Here is a 24393-nt window from a genome sequence, read left to right as displayed (position 1 = left end):
CCCAGTCCTCTAGCTATCACTGTTCCTGGGGGTGGGAAACAGAAATCAACTCATTTGTAATAAGCATGTGCATGCAACTGTGAAGCCTTGCGTGATGTAGAGTACAATTGATTATCCATTAAGTAGAAGGTATACATATATATGTTTAACAAAACACTAGAAAAAGTAACATAGTAATATTCATCCTTCGTTGCCAGAAGAACTCACAGACAATTCCGGTAGCCTGAGCGCTATCTGGTGATGTGTTGGAGCAGACAGCGGGTTTTTAAACCACCAGTTGAGTCTATTTGCTCTTGCAGCCAAGCACTGAGGTGCTCGTCGCTCCTTTCTTCAAATGTCTCCCTCACATGTCTTCTCTTGGCAATTACTTCATAGTTATATTATGCTTAAACATAATCATCAGTAATACTACTTCTATTTGATTAGATACATTGTACTAAAGATATACTTCATCAATCATTATAAGTAATAAGTAATTGGTTACATTGAGAGTAATAGGGGAACATGTTAAAAATAACAAACAAAACACCCTCTAACTCCTTTCTTGAGTTGCTACCTATTTTGTTATGTAAAATGAAAGTACAATAGTCTTGCTGTCTCTCTTACTATCAAAAACATGAGAAAAGTGTTCAAAAATAAAATTCCCCTTACATTGTTATTTTCTTGATTGCTTCTCAGTAAATCTCATCAAGTTCATCCAATCCTGGCCCAATGGTACAATATCTAGATTCTAGCCCTGTCCCCGGTGGTAGCATTGAAACAGTTACCATTTGTTTAGCCACGGTTCTAGCTACGGTTCTAGTCATTATTGATCTCAGAATGGGTATAATACAACAAAACAATAAAGCAAATAGGGTCAAGCCTATTACTAACATTATACCTATTTTCATTAGCCCAATCTTCCATGACCCAAAAAAGGTCATCAAACCATTGTCCAAACAGCTAATCTCTCCCTGCATTAGATTTAACTTCCTTTCTCAGGTCATGCAGTTTCCTCATCGCCTGGGTAAAAGGTCCTTCTGGCGATATATTATTTGGTATGTATGTACAGCAATCTAAATCTAAACCTAATCGCATTATTATTAAAAAACATTTCATCATCTATATGCCATATTACTGCACAATTACCCTTAAATTGTCCTACATTCTTTAGTTTTGTTAAAGCATTCATACTCCAGTTGACGATTTATTTATATGATAATGAGCTTTCTTTTTTCTCATTATCCACACGTATTTGTCTAATTTTCTGCCTTCATCTCCCCACCATATCATCTTATTATATTTATCATATTCCGGATGACCCAATAATGCTAAACATCCTGTTGGGCAGAACACTGTTCTCCCTGTTTTACCACAATTTTTGGCATAATACTCAGCGCAATGCTTATAATCATACTGATTTGGGACTACTACAAATTTTTTCAATGGAGTGGGCGAGCACATTACACAGTTTGTCATTTTTGCTTGCTTAGCTGGCCCATTTATACCAGTCATTTTGATTTGCATATTGTAATAGTTCCTCTGTTCCTGCTGACTCTATGGGTTCCATATCATTTTCTAAATTTATTTGCTTTTTCAGTCTTTGGGTGATTATTTTGACAGGTGTCTTTTGAGGCCGATTCTTCGGTTTGTTCTGCTTAGCCAGATTGCTTATCCAGATTCTCTGCTTTTCGGGTTCACCTTTGTTTAGTGATCCAGGCGTTCAGCTTCTTTCTGATTTCTGGTGCTATGTTATCTAGTCTCTGCTCATTCGGGGAATAATATTGAAGGTCTGAGATGTCAATTGTAGGAAATTCATCATACCATAGTCGTTGTGACAGTCCTTCACCTGGAGAGTCTGGGCCTTCCTTGATCGCCTGTCCGGTAGGCCCTGTATAGGAGGCAATACCTGTCCCAAATATGTTAGTAACAGCATCATTAACACTAGTACCTCCTTGAGCTTCCATTCTTTCTCCATGTGCCACAACTCTTCCTCGAACAACTGCGCTTGTTGGCCTGTTTCATTTCCTTCAGTTGCTTCTGAATCTGTTTCAGCAGGACGATCACTTTCTTCTTGTCTTTCTCCTTCTTCACCTTCTTGGTCCTGTTCTTCTGTGATATGTACTTCCGTCTCACTTTCTATGCTTTCCTGCTCTACTGCGGCAAGTCCTTCTGCCTCTTCCTCAGTGTGCTCTTCCCCTATGTTCGTTTGTCGTTGTTCTATCTCCTCTGCACTTTCTTCAGATTCTGTAGCCGTTTCCTGCTGATCTTCTTCTTCCTCGGGTTCTTGTTTTTGTGCTTGCTGCTCTTCTTTGTCTGAATCTTGCCTCGTATTCATCGTTGGGAAGTCCATATTCATAGTTTCTTCAATACAGTCCGTCAAGTGCTCTGTACTTTCTTAATTCACATTCTGGAGTATTTCGTTTTAGGTCAGCTTCATTGGAAAGGCCATCCAAGATCCCCAAGGCTGATTGTAGGGAACCCACTCTGCAGTATGCTTACTTAGAATTGTTCATCTGGTGATCCTGGTCCTTCTTGGGACGTTTCTCTGGTAGGCCCCGTCATTGGGGGCAACACTTGTCCCAAGTATGTCAGTAATAACATCCATATTATTAGGTCTTTCTTATTCATTGGTATTGTAGGCCGCAATTGTTTTCCACCTTCTCTCCTTCAGCGGGTCATCCTGTCCTAACTTGCTTCAATGATGGCACCAGCATGACTATTTCATTTTATATGCATAAAGAACACTGTAATCACCTCATATGGTTACATGTTTTATATTAACTAACAATCATTACTTTCTGCATTCATTTGATTAATATATTAAATGATTTCCCTTATTAGAGTCATTTGCTACACACACATTTGTTGCATCTCATTTCTAGCACTAAATAACACATGGGTCCTCTGCCTCCTCCAGGCAGGAGCCAGGCATAGCCTGACTTTGTTCCAATTAAAAACATTAGATCATCCCTTTATTATCTATACACAACATTTTTCATGGTCATTCACAGAAAGGGTAATTCACAAAAAGGCTATAATTCTCCACAGAGGAGGTAAACTACCACAGGTGTTCCTTATCTTAAAACTCCCTACTCATTCACTTATCACATACATTCCATTTCCTCCTGTTTCCCAAGGACTCTCAATGTCTGTATCACATTAATTAATTTTCCCTGCAAGCTAAGCTGTTTTTCATAGTTTCAGACTATATCAGAGTAATTCAGAATATTAAATCAATAAAAGAATTATCAAATATATAACATATCATTCGAGTAATCAATTTCCTCCCAGTTTGGTCTTTCTGTTGCATTGGGCCATTTACATTGATCAGTACTTCATCTGGTTTTTTTTACATAATTATTTAATCAATGGTAACACACAATATAATATTATTCCCCTCTCAAGAATCGTTTTTTCAATTATTATACCAATTGTAGCCAACCCTGCACCCTATTTCTTAATTAATTCCATTTATATTGTTACAAACAAACAAGACAAGCAATCTTAATCTTTAGTCACCACCATGTATCTTTTCCATTCTTCATTACTTTTACAATGTACATGAGTTCAATTAAAGCATAAGTAAAAGTAATAAATCATCTTCCAGTCTAAATTCATTATCATACAAACATTCTCATGTTTGTTTAATACTTCTATAATAAGTCAGGCACTCCTTTGTCTGCAACGGTTCTCAAAACTTTACCCCCAAAACCAATCTATAAATAATCCTCTACACAGGGTATGATCCCCTGACAACACAGTGACAGAATGCTTGGTATTTAACACTGTGATAAGTTATTTTAGTAAAGCGGTTATTAAAATGCAGCATTTATCCACCCCTTAAAACCCTTTCAAACCTTCTTGGGCGGTGACGCCATTGTCAAGTCTTACCCGTCATTGGGTCATCACCTCTTGCCCCTGGTCTTGATACTGGTCAGTCCTCAATCCGTAATAATTTGGTATCAGTAAACAGATATTTTCTTTTTCAGGGAGTATCACCAGAGAACCGACACAGCCAATGGAACATCTACAAATGCTTAAATATGGAGACAATTCAAAACATGGTTAAATTAAAAAAAAAAAAAGCATTATTAAAAATTCATCAGTCTATTAAAATTGTCCAAAGTAAAAGTAAAATATGCTAAAATTGAACTCATTATAATTAATTTCCATTCAGGTTTTATTTCTGCTACTTTAGCAAATGTTACACAAAACTATGTATCATGGTGGGGACTAACATCAGATCAGAGCCTCTCAAGCTTCTAGGGAGCTTAATTTAAAAACATCACCTTAATTCAATAATAGTCTCTAGATAGTTTTTGAACCTACATTTATTCATTTAGATGAATTTTCAACTTAATCTGTTGTCTTCAGTATAAACCCTTAACTTTAGATTGCCCTCTGAATACATAAAATCTTTAATCATTGATGAGGACAGCTGTTTGAACTCCTTCATTTCACTCTATCTAACATTATTGTCAAGGCACATAATTTTACATATAAAAATAAAATCAAAATAAAATAAAACAACTTATAGGTATTTCTTCAAAATCTGCTCTTGTGTTTCTGTTTCAAGCAGACACTTATCAATTTTAGACTGAGAGTGAGAAAGGGGGGGCATTCCTCTCCCTCACACTGTTTCTAATCTCATTACAGCTATTTCTTTTTTTTTTTTTCATTTTACAATCTCACAATAATATATTTAATTTATTCTTCAACAGTAAAAATAGTGATATTTATAATAACTGATTATATTAACTGCTTTCAAACTTTCTCATCTCACGCCATTTAAAAACAAACAAACAAACAAAAAAAATACTCTCAACTTACTTTCTTCATTCAAACAACATACAAATAACCTTCTAAACTTTAATAAAACAGAACACAATGTCTTTTTCGATATTCTCTATATAATCAATTCAACTTATTCTAGCCTTCTTATTCATGCAGAGCTTTACATTTACAACACCTATATTATTATTATTATTATTAATATATTATAATCCCTTTTTTATTATTAAGTAATAATTTATTATTACTACTTTCTCCATTTCTTACACTTTCTCAGGTGAAGGAACTTCCATTCTATCTAATAAAATAATATAAATCAAGTTTTTAAACTAACAGAAAAGTAAAAGATTAAACAGAATAAAGTCTTAAAGACAAACATATCTAAAAACATATCTCTTTTCTTGTGTTTTGAAATAATTGCTCAGTAAGATACACTACGTACTTTTAATTTCTCATGACTCTTACATTATTTTATTTATTTTTTTTATCCAAATGTTTCATCATCATTCAACAGTTATCATTATTATACCTCTAAAATTACACTTTCATGTATTAACTATGGCAAACTAAAATAGTAGTAATAGAAATAGACACTCAATCAGCACTTTATAGCACACACTAACCTCCTTTTTTTTTTTCTTTTCTTTATTATGAGGGTACTCTCTGGAAAATTTGGGGGAGTAACCAATCCAATAGGTAACTCTATAACTTTGCCATATGTTTGTAATATTTACTCTTCAAATCAATAAATCAGTGGTTAGCTGCTGGATTTAAATTTAGACCCTCAGAACAATTTAGACACGGCATTGAACCCCATTGATGGCATTCTGGAAAATCATAAAGTGATCGTATAGGACTGAAATAAACTTTTCCAGAGAAATTTGAATCCACATTATAAATGGCACATCAATAATGATTACCAGCAGTAATGAGCGCAGGAGGATATATCAGATCAGTCACATCATTTTCAGTCTTCTTTGTCTCCGGATTTCCTCCTGCAGCATTAGTAACTTCTATAAAATCATCTTTCTCAGCCGTCTGCAATGGTGAGAAACTAGTTCCAGAATGAGTTAGTGAAACAACACACATAATAATAACAAATGAAACACAGAATAGACACATGAATATGAACTTATTAACATTCATATATGAGGAAGTTATGATGTTTAATTTAATCTTAACCTTTCTCCATGGGCTTCACCCGCCCCCAAGACCAATGTTTAAATGATCCAAATCATTCTTAAATTTATGTTCCTTTAATTTTAGTCTCAAATGCAGCTTCTCAGTGTACCCATGATCAACCAAGACCTATTCTGTGTATACCAAACAAAAAATAAATAAAATAAAAACAAAATATCTACCCTTTCTGTCTGTCTGAAGACATCAAGAGAGGCCTGTTTCCCCTCAAAGTCATCCTCAATGCCCTCATCAGACAGTCCCTAACAAAAATAAAAAATCTCTGCCTATCTTTTGTTGGTTGATAAAGTTTACACCAGCAACGCTGCACTCACATTTAAATTGTTCTCCAGACATTTTTAAAATCATAGAAAAATCAAAAACAACTTTCTTGTGTTTAATTTAATAATGTTAAAATAGTATTCTCTCAAAAACTGGACCAGACAGAACATAAAACGGACACACGAATGTGAAGTTTTCACATTTAAGGTTTACTGCATAAGATACAAAATATAGTTTTCTTATTTTATCATATCTTTGGTCCTCTTTTGCCATTTGCTTTAATATAACAACACTTATCTTAAATACAACCTTGGTTTAAAATCCAATGACTTATTTGACTTTAGTTTAATGCAATACACTTGACTCAAAGCTTTATTGTTTGTCCAGATAATGTGATTTCCCAAATGCAATTCAATCGCTTTAAAGTGATCACTTTTTATAATCTAAATATTCTTACTCATCACTTTGATATGAAAAGAGTTATGATCTGACACATGTCCATTCAACAGCTGCTCCCTCTCAGTTTAGTTAATCTTACATCAGGCTTCATTCATGGCATGAAAAGAACAGCCCAAGAATAAACATTGTCCAGTCCACTAAGGGTTAACTTTTTGATTTCATGCACATTTTTGTTTTACAGCTATTTGTTTGTTTATACTTTATTATATTTATCCTTATACATACATACATACATACATATACATACACACATTTACACAGACATACAAATATAATTTTTATCATTGGTTTTCATTCTACAATCATAATATTTATTAAGTGCCCTCTTTGTTTTTAATCATCAGATCTCTTCTGCCTCTTATATTGATGAAAATAGTCTAAATAGATTTTCTTTTATGTAAATTTCATACATACTCCTAATTAGTTATGCAGCAAATGATCAACCTCTCTATCTGGATGGATATTTATAGGGCTCATACAACATACACTCTGTGTCCCTTTATTTATAGGGCTCATATACACATCCATACGCAATCACACTTCAGTGATACTTCCCATAATTTCACACACAGACACACAATCTCTCACAAACAAAGAACATTTCACACTTTTACAAACACAAGGCCTTTATAAACACAGAGCTCTCAAAAAATACTATACTAATACAAACCTATTACTTCTGCCCCTCCTTTTGCTCTCCTCTTATTATGCCTCTCTCACTTTTATTTCCATAAAAAACACTCATTAATTACAGCGGTTGATTGCTATATCTGTTAATTATTTTTATATTCCACCCACAGCTGTCACACCCATTTTGGGTCTCTGTTCAAGACAATTTCTACATGGGTGCTAATTCTCCTTTCTCTATTAAAAATCACCTTTAAATGTTGGACTTTATTTAATTTGTTCATAACTCCAGAAATGATCACTAATTCCCTGTGTTTTTATTATTAATCTTTTTAATTCTATTTATTTTCTCCTCTCAGTTAGTCTCCTCTCAAATTCAGTAACAGCTTATTTCCACATTATGATTTCTGTTTCATGAGGAAAACTGAGACAAGGAAAAAAAAGTCTCTCTGTTTCTGTGCATGCTCACAGCCCTCCCCTTACAGCTCCCATTTCTCGCTCTAGCAGCCCCTCCCCTACAGATCTTCACAGCACTCAGTCTCTAGCGTACTGTATGAGAGAGAAATGTTACCTGCTGCAATTTCTTTCCATTCAACAAACAGCCATTCTTGTAAGGTCTCCGCTAAGTTTACTATTTAATCAGACCCTTCACCAGTTCCTTTTTTTCTTTTTTTTTCTTTTTTTTTTCTCTCTTAGTTAACTTCCTCCCCTGCCCTGTATAATATATATACTCTGATTCTTTCCAAAAATGATCACTGATCCCCTTTTGACTCTATCAGTGTATTCTCCAATTCTCTCTCCCACTCTTCAGATCTGCGTTGATCTCCAGACTTTACAAAACTCCCTTGTCTCTGCATTTTTCTCTAGTCTTGTTCACTGCAATGGAAAACATTTTGCCTTTTCTTTATCTTTTTCCCAATTATTCTATTTTTTGTCTTCTTAATCTCCCCTTCCCCTCACTCACAGAGCTGTCCGTTCAGCTGACCAGTGAGCGAGAGCAAGGCAAGGAGATGTCAGAGAAGCAGGTGCCATTTTGCATCTTTATACTTTTTCAACAATTGTTTTATTCAATTCACTGTTTCAATTCAATTTCCACTTTTGCTCTCATTTAGCATCTCCTCAGTGCACCTGATTCTCTGTATTATTCTGCCTCTGCACACAATACATCATCAACACTGCAATCATGCATTTGAATAAACACAAAAACAGCGCGTTTAGTACCGTAAGCACACATGCACCAACAACATAGTTAGTCATGCACATTATTCATTATCTCAAACATGCACATAGTTCAACATTTCCTCGTTTTCTACACAGTCCGGGTTCCGTCAAACACTTCAATAAATAACTAAATCTAACACCTGGAGGAATTTTACGCGAATTTCAACCACCCGAGTTAGGATTTTCACCTGTACAGGATTTTCTCTGCCACTTCTTGGCCAAACCTTGAATAAATGCACCTAACCGGGAATTTTCACGCGTCGTCGCTTCTCGACTCACCTCCAGGCCCAGAGTTGCTTCTCAACTCTTTTTTTAGTCGCTTCTCGACTTTTTAATAACTTCTGGTCGCTTCTCGACTCTTTAAATAACATTCAGTCGCTTCTCGACTTCTTTAAATAACATTCAATCGCTTCTCGACTCTTTAAATAACATTCAGTCGCTTCTCGACTTCTTTAAATAACATTCAGTCGCTTCTCGACTTCTTTAAATAACATTCCCACCCCAAATTCTTTGAAATCTGGAACTCATCTCTATTTTAGCCAATTAGTTCTAATTATTCTATGTTCGGACTGGCAAAAGTCTTAGGGAAGCCACTTACCGGACTCGCTACCACAGATCACACAAAAACACCTTAAGCAAAGATGCTTACCTCAGTTTCTGGCGCCGGTGTTTCTGTGCGATTCGTGCAAGCCGTCCCACCAGCGACCTCTGCCCCCTTGACCTCAATGCCAGCCCCACGTTGGGCGCCAAAGATATGTCGTGGAATATCGCGATGAATCTCTCTAAGTTGTAAGAAAACTCTTGAGTCTTGAGTTCCAGATGCCAAAGTTGTAGTTTATTGAACACCAACAAACATGAGACCGGCCAGCTGTCCGTTCTGACTAATTTTTCTAAGTTCTCAGTTATATACCTTTTTTGTTATCTTGTTACCCACTGTCTCTGACGCATGAGGTCACTGCCTTGTCTCTTTCCCATCAATATGTTCTACGTCCTTTGTTAATTAAATATTGGTGGGAGATCCCTCGTCTATCTATTAAAAAGAAAAAGAAACATATATCTTTGGTAGCCTCTCATAACTTGACCTCATGTTACAGTTCATGGACAGAGTACATCAACTCCTAGAAACATCTGCGTAAACAGCCATGTCTCCATCAAATACTTTTTATCTTTTTCCTGCATTTTCAGCACATTCTCTCAATGGGCAGCCTTGTTTGTTCATACACATTGTTATTTGAAAGAAAACACCAGCTGCAAAATTATAATACATTTAGCTTATTAAAACAAGACACCATTCATATAACTGATTAAAAGTATCTTGGAAAAGATACATACCAGCACACCAAGGATTCTCATCAGTGTACTATTGATAACAGAAACACTTTTTGTTTTTGAAGAAATACACTTGTTTTTCAAGGTTATATACCATTCTTTGTGTTCTCTGCAGTATCAACACTTTTAGTAACCTCATATGCTCTCTCCTGGCTCACTCAAAGGCCTGGAAACTCATATAAGTATTTTGATATATAAAAACATACTAAAATATTGAATGATATATAAAAACATACTAGAATATTAAAATATACTATACTACCAGGTTTATGGAAAAATAAAGGTAATTGTCACATTAATTATTGTATGTTCTGGCATTTTGTTCTTTTAGAAAAATAGTGAAAAACTTTAAGAAAACAAACTATAAAGAGTTGAAGAAGAAGTTGCAAATCGGAAAAACAGTCTAGAGGAGTTCGAAAAAGTATGTTTTCAAAACATTTAAAAATGGTGGACAGGAAATTTGCTCGATCTTGACATAATTGGTATCATTGTTCTCTGCATGAACCACAGAATCTATCCAGTCTCATTACAGTAGGCAATAGGAGTCAATATATCTATTAGCATTTTTAGAAATAGCATTATCATTTTTGACCACAAGGTGGCACTGTCCCGAAACTTTTTGAGTCCCTTCAGAGCATAGAGCCAAAGACACTTACCAAGTTTGAAAATGATACGCCAAGTCTTTCGTAAAATACAGCATTTTATGACAAAATTAGAAATGGCCGACCTCCAAAATGGCCGACATAGGAAAATGTGGTATTGTTCGACTTGGTATGTAGCACTTGATCTAAAGAGACAATTTTCGTTATTTTCGGCAAAAGCGTTCAAGAGTTATACCAACACTGTTCCAAAACTGAGCAGGCACCCTCGAGTCATGGTGCCTATGACAACTAATAAGTTTGATATGAATACGCTAAAGCATTAAGGACATATACCCTCATGTCCATTTTGGCGTGCTCTTTGTTGAAGCGCCATTCGAAAAGAATAGAAAAACTGAATTTCTGTGAATAACTTTTTGTCGTGAGTGCCTCTAGATGATGCAGACCAATTTTTGTGCAAATCGGACCAACAGCCTAGGGCGAGTTAGAAAAAGTAGTGTTAATTTCATTAACGAACACTATGATGAAAAATGTTCTTCAACGACCTTTTTTCCATGACTAAGATGAGACAATAACAAGATGGTACCGACGTCATTAATCACTAACTGTGACTATATCAACATGTAATATTTTTTTCTGAATTACAATCCAAATATCCTGTTCATTGGATGGCATGAGCAGCAGATTCCTTTCCTGTGCATGGCATATCAGGATTAAGCAAGCACAGTAAGGAGTACCTTTCAAGCAGGACTGGACTGGTAATCTGGCATACCGGGCATTTTCCCAGTGGGCCGATCATAGGGGGATTGGCCATTGGGAGAACCGAGCAGGCCGGTGTGTTGGCCGCGAAACGTGCCGAATGGGCCGCGATAAGTTCAAATGAGCAGTCGCGTTAATCAGAATGGACCACAAAACGGCGCAGCGATAAAATAATGACAGCAACAGTTGGACTTGGGAGAAAGAGACGATGATATGAAGGCTAACCACAAAGAAATTGAGGTCATTTTTTTTTAAAAGTTATATTAAGTAAGTTATATTAAGACGGTAAGTTGTCATAACTAGTGACAACTATATTAGACAACTTAATACACTATATTAAGACAAGGCAGTGGCGTTACATTATGTAGGCTGTGCTTTATAGCTAAACCGAACTCATTAAACTAATAGGCTAGCAAATTTTTGTGAAGTGGCTGAAAAAGAGCGGCAAAGGTAACATAAGATTGAGTATAGACCAATGACTTATGTATTTGGCATGGTGACAATGCTGTGTTTATTTGTCCTTCACATTACCATCAAAATGAATTTGAATATGTTATAAATACTAATTGCCTACAAAAACACACCTCACACCTCGATCTCGTTCAGGGCGCCTGACGACGATGAGAGAGAGCGGGTTCGTCATGTCTGACGCTGAGGACTTGGCCGTGTGCGGTGGCTCAGTCGCAATGCTTGTGTCGGTCTGAAGTGGAATCCTCCGCCCCCAGAACCCTTGCGACTCGACGATTGGTTCCTGGGACCAGAGCGTCGCTCATGGCCACACTCCGCCCCTGTTCCTTTCTTCCTGGAGGTGCATGATGAGCTCACACGCTCGTGGCAAGCACCTTTCACTGCATGCACACGATCCGTGTGCTCCTCCACTCTCACTACCCTCGATGGCATGGTGGCAAAGGGCTACCCGGCAATTCCCAGGTGGACCAAGCAGTCGCGGTGCACTTATGCCCGCAAAGTGCCTCCCCCTGGTGGAACTGTCCGAGGCTCCCTTCCAGGACCTGTAGGCTGACGTCGTCCCTGACGGCTAAGGCCTACAGCACCACTGGACATGCCGCTTCCACCTTGCATGCCATGGCACTCTGCAAGGTGCACCAAGCCAAGGCACTCAGAGAACTACACAAGGGAAGTCCTGACCCGGGTCTAATGCAGGACCTGCGCTCGGCTGAACTCCGGGCAATGAAAGTCACGGCGCGGGCTCTCGGGCAGGCGATGTCAACCCTGGTGGTCCAGGAACGCCACCTCAGGCTCAACCTGGTCGAGTTGCGAGAGGCTGACAAGGTGCGTTTCCTTAACACCTCCATCCCCCAGGTTGGGCTGTTTGGCAACAATGTTGGAGACTTTGCCCGGCAGTTCTCAACGGTGAGGAAGCAGAAGGAGGCCATACATAAAGATTCTGTGTAACTCTGCAGCTGAGTAGTTCTGTAAGCTTTACAATTAATGTCAAAGGTGATGTAAAATAAGCGTCACAATTTGAAAGGTGTCAAAAGATGCTCCAACCTTGCACGCTTGCAAATTGCAATGCTGACAGCTTGGTCGTTTATAAACAGGAGTGACAGTGTTAGCGCCATGCTCACTTACAAAGGCAGAATAACGGCATTTGCATTTCGGATTAACAGCTTTATGAAGGTTTATACATGAGTAACATTGTAAATTCAATAAAAATGCGCTTCTTGCACGCGCTCACACTAAACTCAAGCATCAGCTGCTAAATGATGGATGGATGACAGAGAGAGAGAGAGAGAGAGAGAGAGAGAGAGAGAGAACATGTATGTGTATGTGTGTGTGTGTTTTTTTTTATTTATACATTTATTTTAAAAGAGATTCTGAGAAACCTCAAATTTAATATTTTCTTCTTGATCTGTCAATTCAACAACATACTGTTTGTCTTGTTTTTGAAATAACAAAAGCAATTAATTAATGGGCTCATACTCCTTAAAAATCACATGTTGGAATATTCAAGGATTGAGGTCCTCCATTTTTGGTGTTAATAGCCAACATTCAGACTTCATAAAAGAAATTCATTATAGAGACATTATAATAGTGCAAGAAACATGGCGTGTAAGAGATTTGTCCAATGGCTGCCCAATTGGATTTAGAGAAATAGTTCTACCATCAACTAAGAAGGGTGACTCAGGGCAGAGTCTCAGAGGGAATGCTGATATGATACAGAACAGAACTCATAGATTCAATCAAATCTATACAAATAGGAAAATGTTACATTTGGTTAAAAATCCAAAAAGATATTGTCTCCACAGACCGTTACATATTCTTGTGTGCTACATATTTACCTCCGGCTGAATCTCCCTATTACAATGAAGACACCTTCTCCATCCTGCAAGATGAGATCTGCCATTTCCAGACAAAAGGAAATGTGATAATGTGTGGAGATTTAAATGCCAGAACTGGAAATGAACCAGATTTTGACAACACACAGGAAGACAAATATATTACAAACACAAGCCACCCTCTGACCTCATACCACCTCCAAAATAATTACAACAAATTCACAAACAACAGTGGGAAAAGCCTACTAGAGCTCTGTCAATCGCTGGGCCTGTATATAGTGAACGGTCACATACGGGGAGACTCTTTTGGCTGTTATACCTTCAATTCCTGTCTGGGTAACAGTACTGTAGATTATTTCATTACAGACATTGACACAGTGCATCTCAGAGCATTCACAGTCAGTCCACAAACACCTCTGTCAGACCACTGTAAAATTACACTGTATCTAAAACCAACTCAACCCAATGAATCACGCAGACAGCTCTGTCATTTACTAAAGCTGCAACAATCATACATGTGGACAAAAACAGCAAAGAAAATGATCAAAGTGCAATAGAAAGTCAAACTATAAAATTATTATTGGACAAATTTATAATGAACACATATCCACAAAATAAAGTAGGCATAAATCTGGCAATAAGTGACATTACCAATATATTTCACCAATAAGCATCCATATGCAATTTGAAAAAATAATCTTAAAGGAAACCAGGAGTAGGGAAAATAAATACAACTTCAGAGCAGGAAACCAAGTCCTCCAGCACACCCACGAAATACTTATCTGGGATACCTGTTCAACAAGAAACTTCAATCTGGCTGTGACTGAACTGAAGGCAAAAGCAATGAGAGTCTTCTACATGATTAAAAAATACAATTCAAAGTGAAATTCCAATTAATACCTGGCTAAAAATCCTTAAAGCAAGAATCCAACCAGTTGCTCTGTAAAGCAGCGAGGTATGGGGACCCCTAAAATCCCAAGATTTTACTAAATGGGAAAAAGAAGAAATCGAAACTCTGCATATGCAAATTTGTAAAAGCATCCTAAAAGTAAACAGAGCGACACCAAAGCTGAATTAGGACAATACCTCTTACTAATCAGTATCCAAAAAAAGAGATCTGAAATTCTACAAGCTCCTAAAATGCAGTGATCCGAGCTCATACCAGGCTGAAGCCCTGCAGTGATAGGAGCAGAACCTGCACAGGAGCACCCTTTCACAGCTGGTGCTGAAACTACATCCAAACCAGCACAGCAAAATCTGGCCCAACCCAATTATACAATTGGAGAGCTGCCACTAAATCCCAAAAGAAGATGGAACTCTATTTACACCTGAAAAGACAAACCAGCAGGAGCTGTGTGAAAGAGTATAAAGTGAGAAAGACACTAAACAAGTACAGACTGAGTGATCACTGTCTGGCTATAGAGAGAGGACGGCACAGACAGAGATGGCAGCCGCGAGAGCAGAGACTGTTCACTGTTGGAGACCGAAGAACACTTCCTGCTGCACTGTGATCACTATCACAACATCCGATCTGTCTACTTTACACAATTACAACAAATAGCACCAAATTTTATGGCATTACCAAATCCTGAAAAATTAAGACATATTTTGGGAGAAAACTCCAGCTTGATCACAACAGCAGCAAAATATGTAGCAGCTTGCCACAAACTAAGAGAGTCAGCCAGCGGACAAAACTAAAGTCCGAAATATTCTTATATCTTAACATGTCTGAATGTGTGTACAGTTTTTTTTTTTTTAATTGTTTTTATTATTTTGTTCATTTCTCATGTAATGGCCAATGCTTTGGCAATACTGCACAAGTCATGCCAATAAAGCTCATTTGAATTTGAATTTGAGAGAGAGAGATCACAAAATATTACACTATTTACATATATTTGTTAGAATATAAAATAAAGGGTGTCCTGAAATCTCACCTGACTTTAGTTTGGGGCAAAAAGTAGTCAGCCTGGAAACTGTGTGCACGATCAGACCGCAATGTTAACTTAACACAAGAATGTAGAAAGTAAACTTAGTTTAGTTTTTTCAAGTTTCTTATTTTTGCCCCAAAATACTATAGTATATTTTTCAATATTCTAGTATGTTTTTATATCAAAATACTTATATGAGTTTCCTGGCCTTTGTGTGACCCAGGAGAGAGCATATGAGGTTACTAAATGTGTTGATGCTGCAGAGGCCACAAAAAGCACCCAGCTGTAACAAAATAATGAGACTAAGGACCTTGAAGATAGACTAAAGCCAAGTTTCTACCAGTAAAAAGTTATCAAAAGGCTCTGTGAGATAATGGTGGCAAATAGTATCCATTGGTTACAAAAATAACGAAGGGGCGCAGAAATGAGGTAATGCCAAATAACAAACTGTATAGAAGAGGAGGTTTTGGACTAAGAGAGTCAGAACAGACAGCTGACCGGTCTCAAGTTTGTTGGTGTTCAAAAAACTACAACTTTGGCATCTGGAACTCAAGACTCCGAGAGTTTTCTTACAACTTAGAGAGAGATTAATCGTGATTTTCCACGACAATACAAGTAACAATTACTTCAAACAACAATTTGATTATAACCATTTTGTCTGGACATTTTTAGATCATTGAATTTGAGAATGAATATTTAGGCAAATCCCAAGTTGCTGTAAAATGTGTGAAGAACTTTCACTTTATGATGGTGTGTGTCGTCTTCACGAAGATATCTGGTGACCTTATAATTGTGAAATAAAGATGTTCGTTTTTATCAAGAACAGGGCAATTGTAAGAGGAAAGTACATGTTTCAAAATTATATGCTAGTATTTCACTCTTATTAGGCGACTGATTGAGCAACACACACACGCACGCACGCACGCACGCACACACACACACACACACACACACACACACACACAAAGTTGGGCGGTTACACATTGTAATCGAGCACTTATTTTGACAGCAGGTCAGAGTTTAGTCTGACAAAGAGTTACATGTTACGTTTCCATTGAGTCACGTAGGCGGTTATGCAGTTTTATAGATCGAAAAAACTCTAATCTGTGCTATGAGGCAACATGTGAAATTGAGTCCCCAGGGTGTAACCGTTTGCCTGATATTGTGTAATCGCAATGGCTTTTAAACATTATTATAACCTTTATACATATGAAAATAACTTGAGTGAATTCACAGAAATAACTTATTTATATATTTTAAAAAAATTACTTTCATGCATTAAAGACCATTTTTAATGAAGATTGTTTTAGCTAAATGTTCTTAAAGTTTTTTACGACTGCTTACACACTAAAATTTAACTTTTCCCACAATTAGCAAAACCTTACACTCAAGGAGCAAAACACAAGGCTAGATTTGCACAACTGTAAGCACATTGTCAGCTTCACACTATTTGCAAAACATTACACACAGTGATTTGCAAAACACTAAACACACTTGTATACATCAGACACAGAAGTATATCACGATGTCACTTCCTTGCAATTCCAAAGCACTGACTGTTAAATTACCACACCTATGAGCCAATCTGTTAAACAGCCATCAGGTGCACAAACACATGATTGCTAAATTGTAGACACACCAATCAGGTTTAAGCACTATAAAAATGCAGCAGGTAAGTTCACCTGCCTTCAACCAAAATGGGAGGAGACAGAAGAAGAGTGAGGGTGAGAGGAGGAGTACGCAGAGGCAGAGGGGAGGAGTACGCAGAGGCAGAGGGGAGGAGTACGCAGAGGCAGAGGGGAGGAGTACGCAGAGGCAGAGGCGAGGAGTACGCAGAGGCAGAGGCAGACCTGAAGCAGGAGGAGAACGTGCACAAATAAGAAGAGGACCAAACTTATCAAATGGCATTCGTGCAACACTAGTGGACCATGTTGTGAACCACGGATTGACGCTGAGGGAGGCTGGACTGAGAGTTCAACCAAATCTTAGCAGATATACAGTGGCATCTGTCATAAGGACTTTTCGACAGGAAAACAGGTAAAAGATCTGTCTACAGTTACAGTAATCAGCCGCTTATTGTATGCACCATATCAGCACTTGTGATACCCCTTCCTGTGACATTGTGCAGTAAGTTACATGTATTATTCTCTACACAGGATTGAGGGTCGGGAACGACAAGGAGGAAGGGGGCCCATATTCACGCAAGAACAAGAGAGAGATATAATACAGTTTTTCTCAATTGTTTACACACACATTCTGGTACTTGAGACACAATGACCGCAACATGTAACTCATTCACCAACCCCCTGAACCAATTCTGCTAAACTACAAGCACAATTCCTGCTTTAAACTTAAATTGCAGTTCTAAAACACACTTTTTTCAAAACACTACACACAATTCTCTGCTTTTGGCACAATTTTCATGCAGAAAATATCTTGTTTTCACAAGGAACACACTGCCATTCAAATATGCACACTGACTCATCACAAGGGCAAACACCCGTCACACAGTTTTACAATTAGCATTCAGAGCTTTAGCATAAAAGGGCAACAGGTGAGCTATTCAATGGAGCAATGTATGCCAACATTGGAAACAGAGGCAGAGTAAGAGGAGGACGAGGACGAGGAAGGCCAAGGACTGTAATCTCTGAGATCCGAGCCACTTTGGTTGATCATGTGGTCAACCATGGTCTAACAATGAGGGAGGCTGGGCAAAGAGTACAGCCAAATCTGAGCAGGTACACTGTAGCATCCATCATCCGGACTTTCCGAAATGAGAATAGGTAAGAAATCTACTCTCACTAGAAAATTGCAGTACTGCATATCAATACAGTACTCAATGAGTACAGTAGTACAGTATTGCCTGTGGACTGTTCTGTAGGACTGTAAAAATACTGTAAAGTATGTTTCTAGTATTTAGGAAATGTATACCTACTTTGTATTTACAGTATTTTACTATTTGTTTGGCAGAACTGAAAGATTACCAACACAAGGTGGTCGGGAACATGTTCTGTCTAACAGGAAACTGAAATCATAAACATGGTCCTAGAAAACAACGCCATAACATTACAGCAAATACAAAGAAAAATAATAGAAAACAATGACATATTTCAAAATATTGCTAGGGTAAGCTTATCAACACTGGACCGTGTCTTGCGCAGAAATCATCTCAGGATGAAGCAGGTCTACAGGGTGCCATTTGAACACAATTTAGAAAGAGTCAAAGAATTGCGATATAACTATGTGCAAGTGAGTCCCACAATTGTTGCATACACTCCACTGTATACAGTAAATTATACATATTTCAGTATTGTAATCATAATGATTGTGCTTCACAATAGTGACCACTCATGTCTATTTCTGATATTGTCATGAGTGTTTCAGAGAGTCCTTGAGCTAGAGGTGGCTGCAGTGGAGCACCAGTCTTCATTGATGAGGTTGGGTTCAACCTCACAAAAAGACGAAAGAGGGGAAGGAATATCATCGGCCAGCGTGCCATTGTTGAAGTCCCTGGCCAGCGCGGAGGGAACATCACAATGTGTGCAGCGATTACCCACCACAGCGTCATCCATCACCATGCTACCCTTGGCCCCTACAACACCGCCCATCTGAACACATTCCTGGACACCCTACACAACACACTCATTCCACCAGATCAGGTAGATGGCCCAGAGCAGCTCAGGTACGTTGTCATTTGGGACAACGTAAGTTTCCACAGGGCTGCTCTGGTTCGTAACTGGTTCACTGCCCACCCACGCTTTTTAGTTGTTTATCTCCCTCCATATTCTCCATTCCTCAATCCTATTGAGGAATTTTTTTCTGTGTTGGGAATGGGATGTACACTGTGTACATTGTTTTTGTGGGAAAAATAAAATGTATTTGTTACCGTGTATTTGTGTGTTCTGAGTATAAAACAATATTCTCAAATATTTTACAACACACTTATGTATGTACTCTCTGTAGTAAGTGTAATACTGAACAAAAAAAAAAGGCCTGAGTCATTATGATGAATGGAGAAGTGTTTTCCATTCATCATAGTGTTTTACATTGAGCACATCAGTGTTCAACTGGTTCTTATAAATGTCTATTCATATGATGGTTTGTGTGTGTCATTTGAAAACAAAATACCATTTTGAGAAGAAATAACATTGTTTTGAATGTAAAGTTTCATTTTGCAGGAGAATTGAGGGGTTTTGCCCATTTTGTGTGTGTGTTTTGATTTGTGTGTAGAGTTCTGAGAATATGAGGCATTCTTTCAGAAAATGTGTGTAAACAATCGAGAAAAACTGTAAACATGGTTTTGGCCAAAAATGCTATCAGGCTCTGAGAACTACAAGCCAACATTATCGGTAACCATGCCATTTTCAATAATGTCCATCAGGTCTGTCAACACTGAAAAGACATCAGGTTCAAATGAAACAACTTTATCGAGTGCCTTTTTGAGCGGAATTTAGAGAGGGTCAAACGGCTGCGGCATGAGTATGTGGAGGTTTGTGTTGTTAACTTTAGCACTGTGATGTTGCATACTGCACACATGACTTTTTTACATTGATTGTATACTAGACCTATCCTGAACTACACAATCTTGTCTTTCACTGCATTTCAGAGAGTTTTGCAGATGGATGCTGAGGAAATCCTGCATGTATTCATATATATTGATGAGGCAGGGTTCAACCTCACAAAAGCAAGAAGGAGAGGCAGAAATATCATTGGCCACAGGGCTATAATCAATGTCCCAGGGCAACGTGGGGGTAACATCACCCTTTGCGCTGCCATTTCACAGCATGGGGTTGTCCTCTGTCATGCCAAAATGGGCCCTTACAACACACCTCACATTTTTGGACTGATTGCACCACATCGTCACAGCAGGTAATGAAATGCACCAGATGCAATACACGGTCATCTGGGACAATGTGTCATTCCTCCACTCCGCTTTGGTCCAGAACTGGTTTCAACACCATCCACAGTTGACAGTACTATACCTTCCACCATACTCTCTGTTTCTAAACCCTATCGAAGAGTTTTTCTCTGCATGGCTGTGGAAGGTTTACGATCTCCAGCCCCAGGCTCAGGTACCCCTCATTCAGGCCATGGAGGACGCCTGTGACCAAGTCGACGCCGCAGCTGTGCAAGGATGGATTCGACATCCATTCGTTGTCTTGCTAATAACGATATTGCTTGTGATGTTGATGAAATTCTCTGGCCAGATCCAGCTAGGCGAAGAGATGATGTGTAGTATGTTTACTGTAGTATTGTCTGTACAATATTGACAGTTTTTTTCAGATTATTTTTTTATGTTGTTTGTTATTTACTGTAATTGTAACCTGTACTGGATAGAGTATTTTACGTTTGTATGTTGTTTGCTGAGCTAACAGTGTTATGCACACTACTGTAGTAGCATGAAAACTGGGACATGTTTTGTTGTGATTCTCCATGTTGACTGATTTGGGTATATGGAGAGAAATAAATTATATTTTCCTCAGTCTGCAGCATTGGTCTTGTGTAGTATTTGTATAGTTGTACTTTCTCTGTGTACTTCATTTACAGTACTCTAATCACTGACAATTAGACTTGCTAAAAGTGTTTTAGGTTAGCAACAGCAGTGTGTAACTGGTTCAAAAAGACTGAAGTCATATGAAATGTGTGTGTTTCGTATGGTAACAAAATATTCTTTTTATGAAGTAGTGTATAGTTTTGACAAAATTGTTCCATTTTGCAAATTATCTGAAGTGTTGTGCTACTTTGGTTTAGGGTTGTGCTAATTGTGTGTACTGTTTTGACAAACCGGGCCCTGTTTTCAAAATTGTGCTTAAACAATTGAAAAAAACTGTAATTGTCATCAATAAGTCATGTCCCATTCAGGCCCATTGGACCATTGTACAATTAACCATTTTTGTATTTATTTACGTATTCATTAATCCTTTGATAATGCGTTTTCAGGCATTGTGAAACGTACAGTAGATGTCTTTCTATTGATGTCAAATCTTTAAATTGATCTCAGCATCACTGTTGGAGAACAAACTAAAGAAAAAGCAAGTATTTCTAAAGAATAAATAAAGATAAGAAATTTATTTGACAGCTTATTTTGAAGTTAGCATTTTCAAATGACAAGACTTTCATAATACTTGTTTTGATATCTGATATACAGGTGAAACTCGAAAAATTAGAATATCGTGCAAAAGTTCATTAATTTCAGTAATTCAACTTAAAAGGTGAAACTAATATATTATATAGACTCATTACAAGCAAAGTAAGATATTTCAAGCCTTTATTTGATATAATTTTGATGATTATGGCTTACAGCTTATGAAAACCCCAAATTCAGAATCTCAGAAAATTTGAATATTGTGAAAAGGTTCAGTATTGTAGGCTCAAAGTGTCACACTCTAATCAGCTAAACACCTGCAAAGGGTTCCTGAGCCTTTAAATGGTCTCTCAGTCTGGTTCAGTTGAATTCACAATCATGGGGAAGACTGCTGACCTGACAGTTGTGCAGAAAACCATCATTGACACCCTCCACAAGGAGGGAAAGCCTCAAAAGGTAATTGCAAAAGAAGTTGGATGTTCTCAAAGTGCTGTATCAAAGCACATTAATAGAAAGTTAAGTGGAAGGGAAAAGTGTGGAAGAAAAAGGTGCACAAGCAGCAGGGATGACCGTAGCCTGGAGAGGATTGTCAGGAAAAGGCCATTCAAATGTGTGGGGAGCTTCACAAGGAGTGGACTGAGGCTGGAGTTACTGCATCAAGAGCCACCACACACAGACGGGTCCTGGACATGGGCTTCAAATGTCAAACGTCTTACCTGGGCTAAAGAAAAAAAGAACTGGTCTGTTGCTCAGTGGTCCAAAGTCCTCTTTTCTGATGAGAGAAAATTTTGCATCTCATTTGGAAACCAAGGTCCCAGAGTCTGGAGGAAGAATGGAGAGGCACACAATCCAAGATGCTTGAAGTCCAGTTTGAAGTTTCCACAGTCTGTGTTGGTTTGGGGAGCCATGTCATCGGCTGGTGTTGGTCCACTGTGCTTTATTAAGTCCAGAGTCAACGCAGCCGTCTACCGGGACATTTTAGAGCACTTCATGCTTCCTTCAGCAGACAAGCTTTATGGAGATGCTGACTTCATTTTCCAGCAGGACTTGGCACCTGCCCACACTGCCAAAAGTACCAAAACCTGGTTCAATGACCATGGTATTACTGTGCTTGATTGGCCAGCAAACTCGCCTGACCTGAACCCCATAGAGAATCTATGGGGCATTGCTAAGAGAAAGATGAGAGACAAGAGACCAAACAATGCAGAAGAGCTGAAGGCCGCTATTGAAGCATCTTGGTCTTCCATAACACCTCAGCAGTGCCACAGGCTGATAGCATCCATGCCACGCCGCATTGAGGCAGTAATTAATGCAAAAGGGGCCCAAACCAATTACTGAGTACATATGCATGATTATACTTTTCAGAGGGCCGACATTTCTGTATTTAAAATCCTTTTTTTTTTATTGATTTCATGTAATATTGTAATTTTCTGAGAGTCTGAATTTGGGGTTTTCATAAGCTGTAAGCCATAATCATCAAAATTATATCAAATAAAGGCTTGAAATATCTTACTTTGCTTGTAATGAGTCTATATAATATATTAGTTTCACCTTTTAAGTTGAATTACTGAAATTAATGAACTTTTGCACGATATTCTAATTTTTCGAGTTTCGCCTGTATATGTGATACATTCATAGCTAATTGTGAGATATCACACTTTCTCAGTTAAAGATTCTGTACTTTGTTATATGGCTTTTGATTAGCAAACTTCTAGTAAAACATTAACATAATGCTAGTAGATGTTATGATTTAGTAGATTTGTCTAGGTGACAGGAGCTTCCAGTCAACAACAATACAAACAATACCAAAAACAGCAGCAAGACATAGGTAATTAAAAACAAAAAAGAACACAAAATAAATAATTATACATATACGTACATACACTCACCTTCATACATACCCACATACACACACGTAGTGCAAATCTAATACAATCTGTTATATAAAGAACAAAAACCTGTATATTATGTACAGAGCAATGTAAGTAATGGCAGAAGTGGATATGTTGGATAATATAAATTATATTATTAAAATTAAACTGTGTATTGCACATAATTATTGCTCAATGGGGCAGTTTTAATTGTTCATTAGATGGATGGCCTGAGGGAAAAAACTGTTCCTGTGTCTGACGGTTCTGGTGTTCAGAGCTCTGAAGCGCCGGCCAGAAGGCAACAGTTCAAAAAGGTAGTGGGCAGGGTGAGTGGGGTCCAGAGTGATTTTACCAGCCTTTTTCCTCAATCTGGAAGTGTATAGTTCTTGAAGGGGGGGCAGGGGGCAACCAATAATCCTCTCAGCAGACCGAACTGTCCTTTGTAGTCTTCTGATGTCTGATTTCGTAGCTGCACCAAACCAGACAGTTATTGAAGTGCAGAGGACAGACTCAGTGACTGCTGAGTAGAACTGTTTCAGCAGCACCTGTGGCAGGTTGAACTTCCTCAGCTGGCGAAGGAAGTACAACCTCTGCTGGGTCTTTTTCACAATGGAGTCGATGTGTATCTCCCACTTCAGGTCCTGTGAGATGGTAGTGCCCAGGAACCTGAATGACTCCACTGCTGCCACAGTGCTGTTTAGAATGGTGAGGGGGGACAATGTTGGGGTGTTCCTCCTAAAGTCCACAATCATCTCCACTGTTTTGAGCGTGTTCATCTCCAGGTTGTTTTGACTGCACCAGAAAGCCAGCCGTTCAACCTCCTTTCTATATGCAGACTCATCATCATCTCGGATGAGGCCGATGACAGTGGTGTCTTCTGCAAACTTCAGGAGCTTGACAGAGGGGTCCTTGGTGGTGCAGTCATTGGTGTACAGGGAGAAGAGAAGTGGGGAGTGCACACATCCCTCGGGGGCACCAGTGCTGATG

General features: G+C 38.2%; 2 long non-coding RNA genes across 5 annotated transcripts; one reads left to right on the top strand and one right to left on the bottom strand.

Annotated features, from left to right (window-relative positions):
- Positions 1–2597: 2597 nt before the first annotated feature.
- On the bottom strand, positions 2598–5831 carry LOC127653437 (uncharacterized). Its single transcript, XR_007971801.1, has 3 exons — positions 5694–5831; positions 3874–4018; positions 2598–2671 (listed from the first exon to the last, which is right to left on the bottom strand). It is a non-coding gene; the product is annotated as an uncharacterized LOC127653437 (long non-coding RNA).
- An 11426-nt stretch (positions 5832–17257) lies between these two features.
- Positions 17258–21224, top strand: LOC127653088 (uncharacterized). Of its 4 annotated transcripts, none has more exons than XR_007971776.1 (4): positions 17258–17487; positions 17607–18699; positions 18827–19939; positions 20057–21224. It is a non-coding gene; the product is annotated as an uncharacterized LOC127653088 (long non-coding RNA). The 4 variants fall into 4 exon arrangements; XR_007971774.1 differs by having other exon boundaries at positions 17607–18233; positions 18421–19939; positions 20057–21223; XR_007971775.1 differs by having other exon boundaries at positions 18835–19939; positions 20057–21223.
- The last annotated feature ends 3169 nt before the right edge of the window (positions 21225–24393 follow it).

This window comes from Xyrauchen texanus, chromosome 12 (genome assembly GCF_025860055.1).
Source record: "Xyrauchen texanus isolate HMW12.3.18 chromosome 12, RBS_HiC_50CHRs, whole genome shotgun sequence".
NCBI lineage: Eukaryota > Metazoa > Chordata > Actinopteri > Cypriniformes > Catostomidae > Xyrauchen > Xyrauchen texanus.
This window is presented reverse-complemented; position numbering and strand designations above follow the sequence as displayed.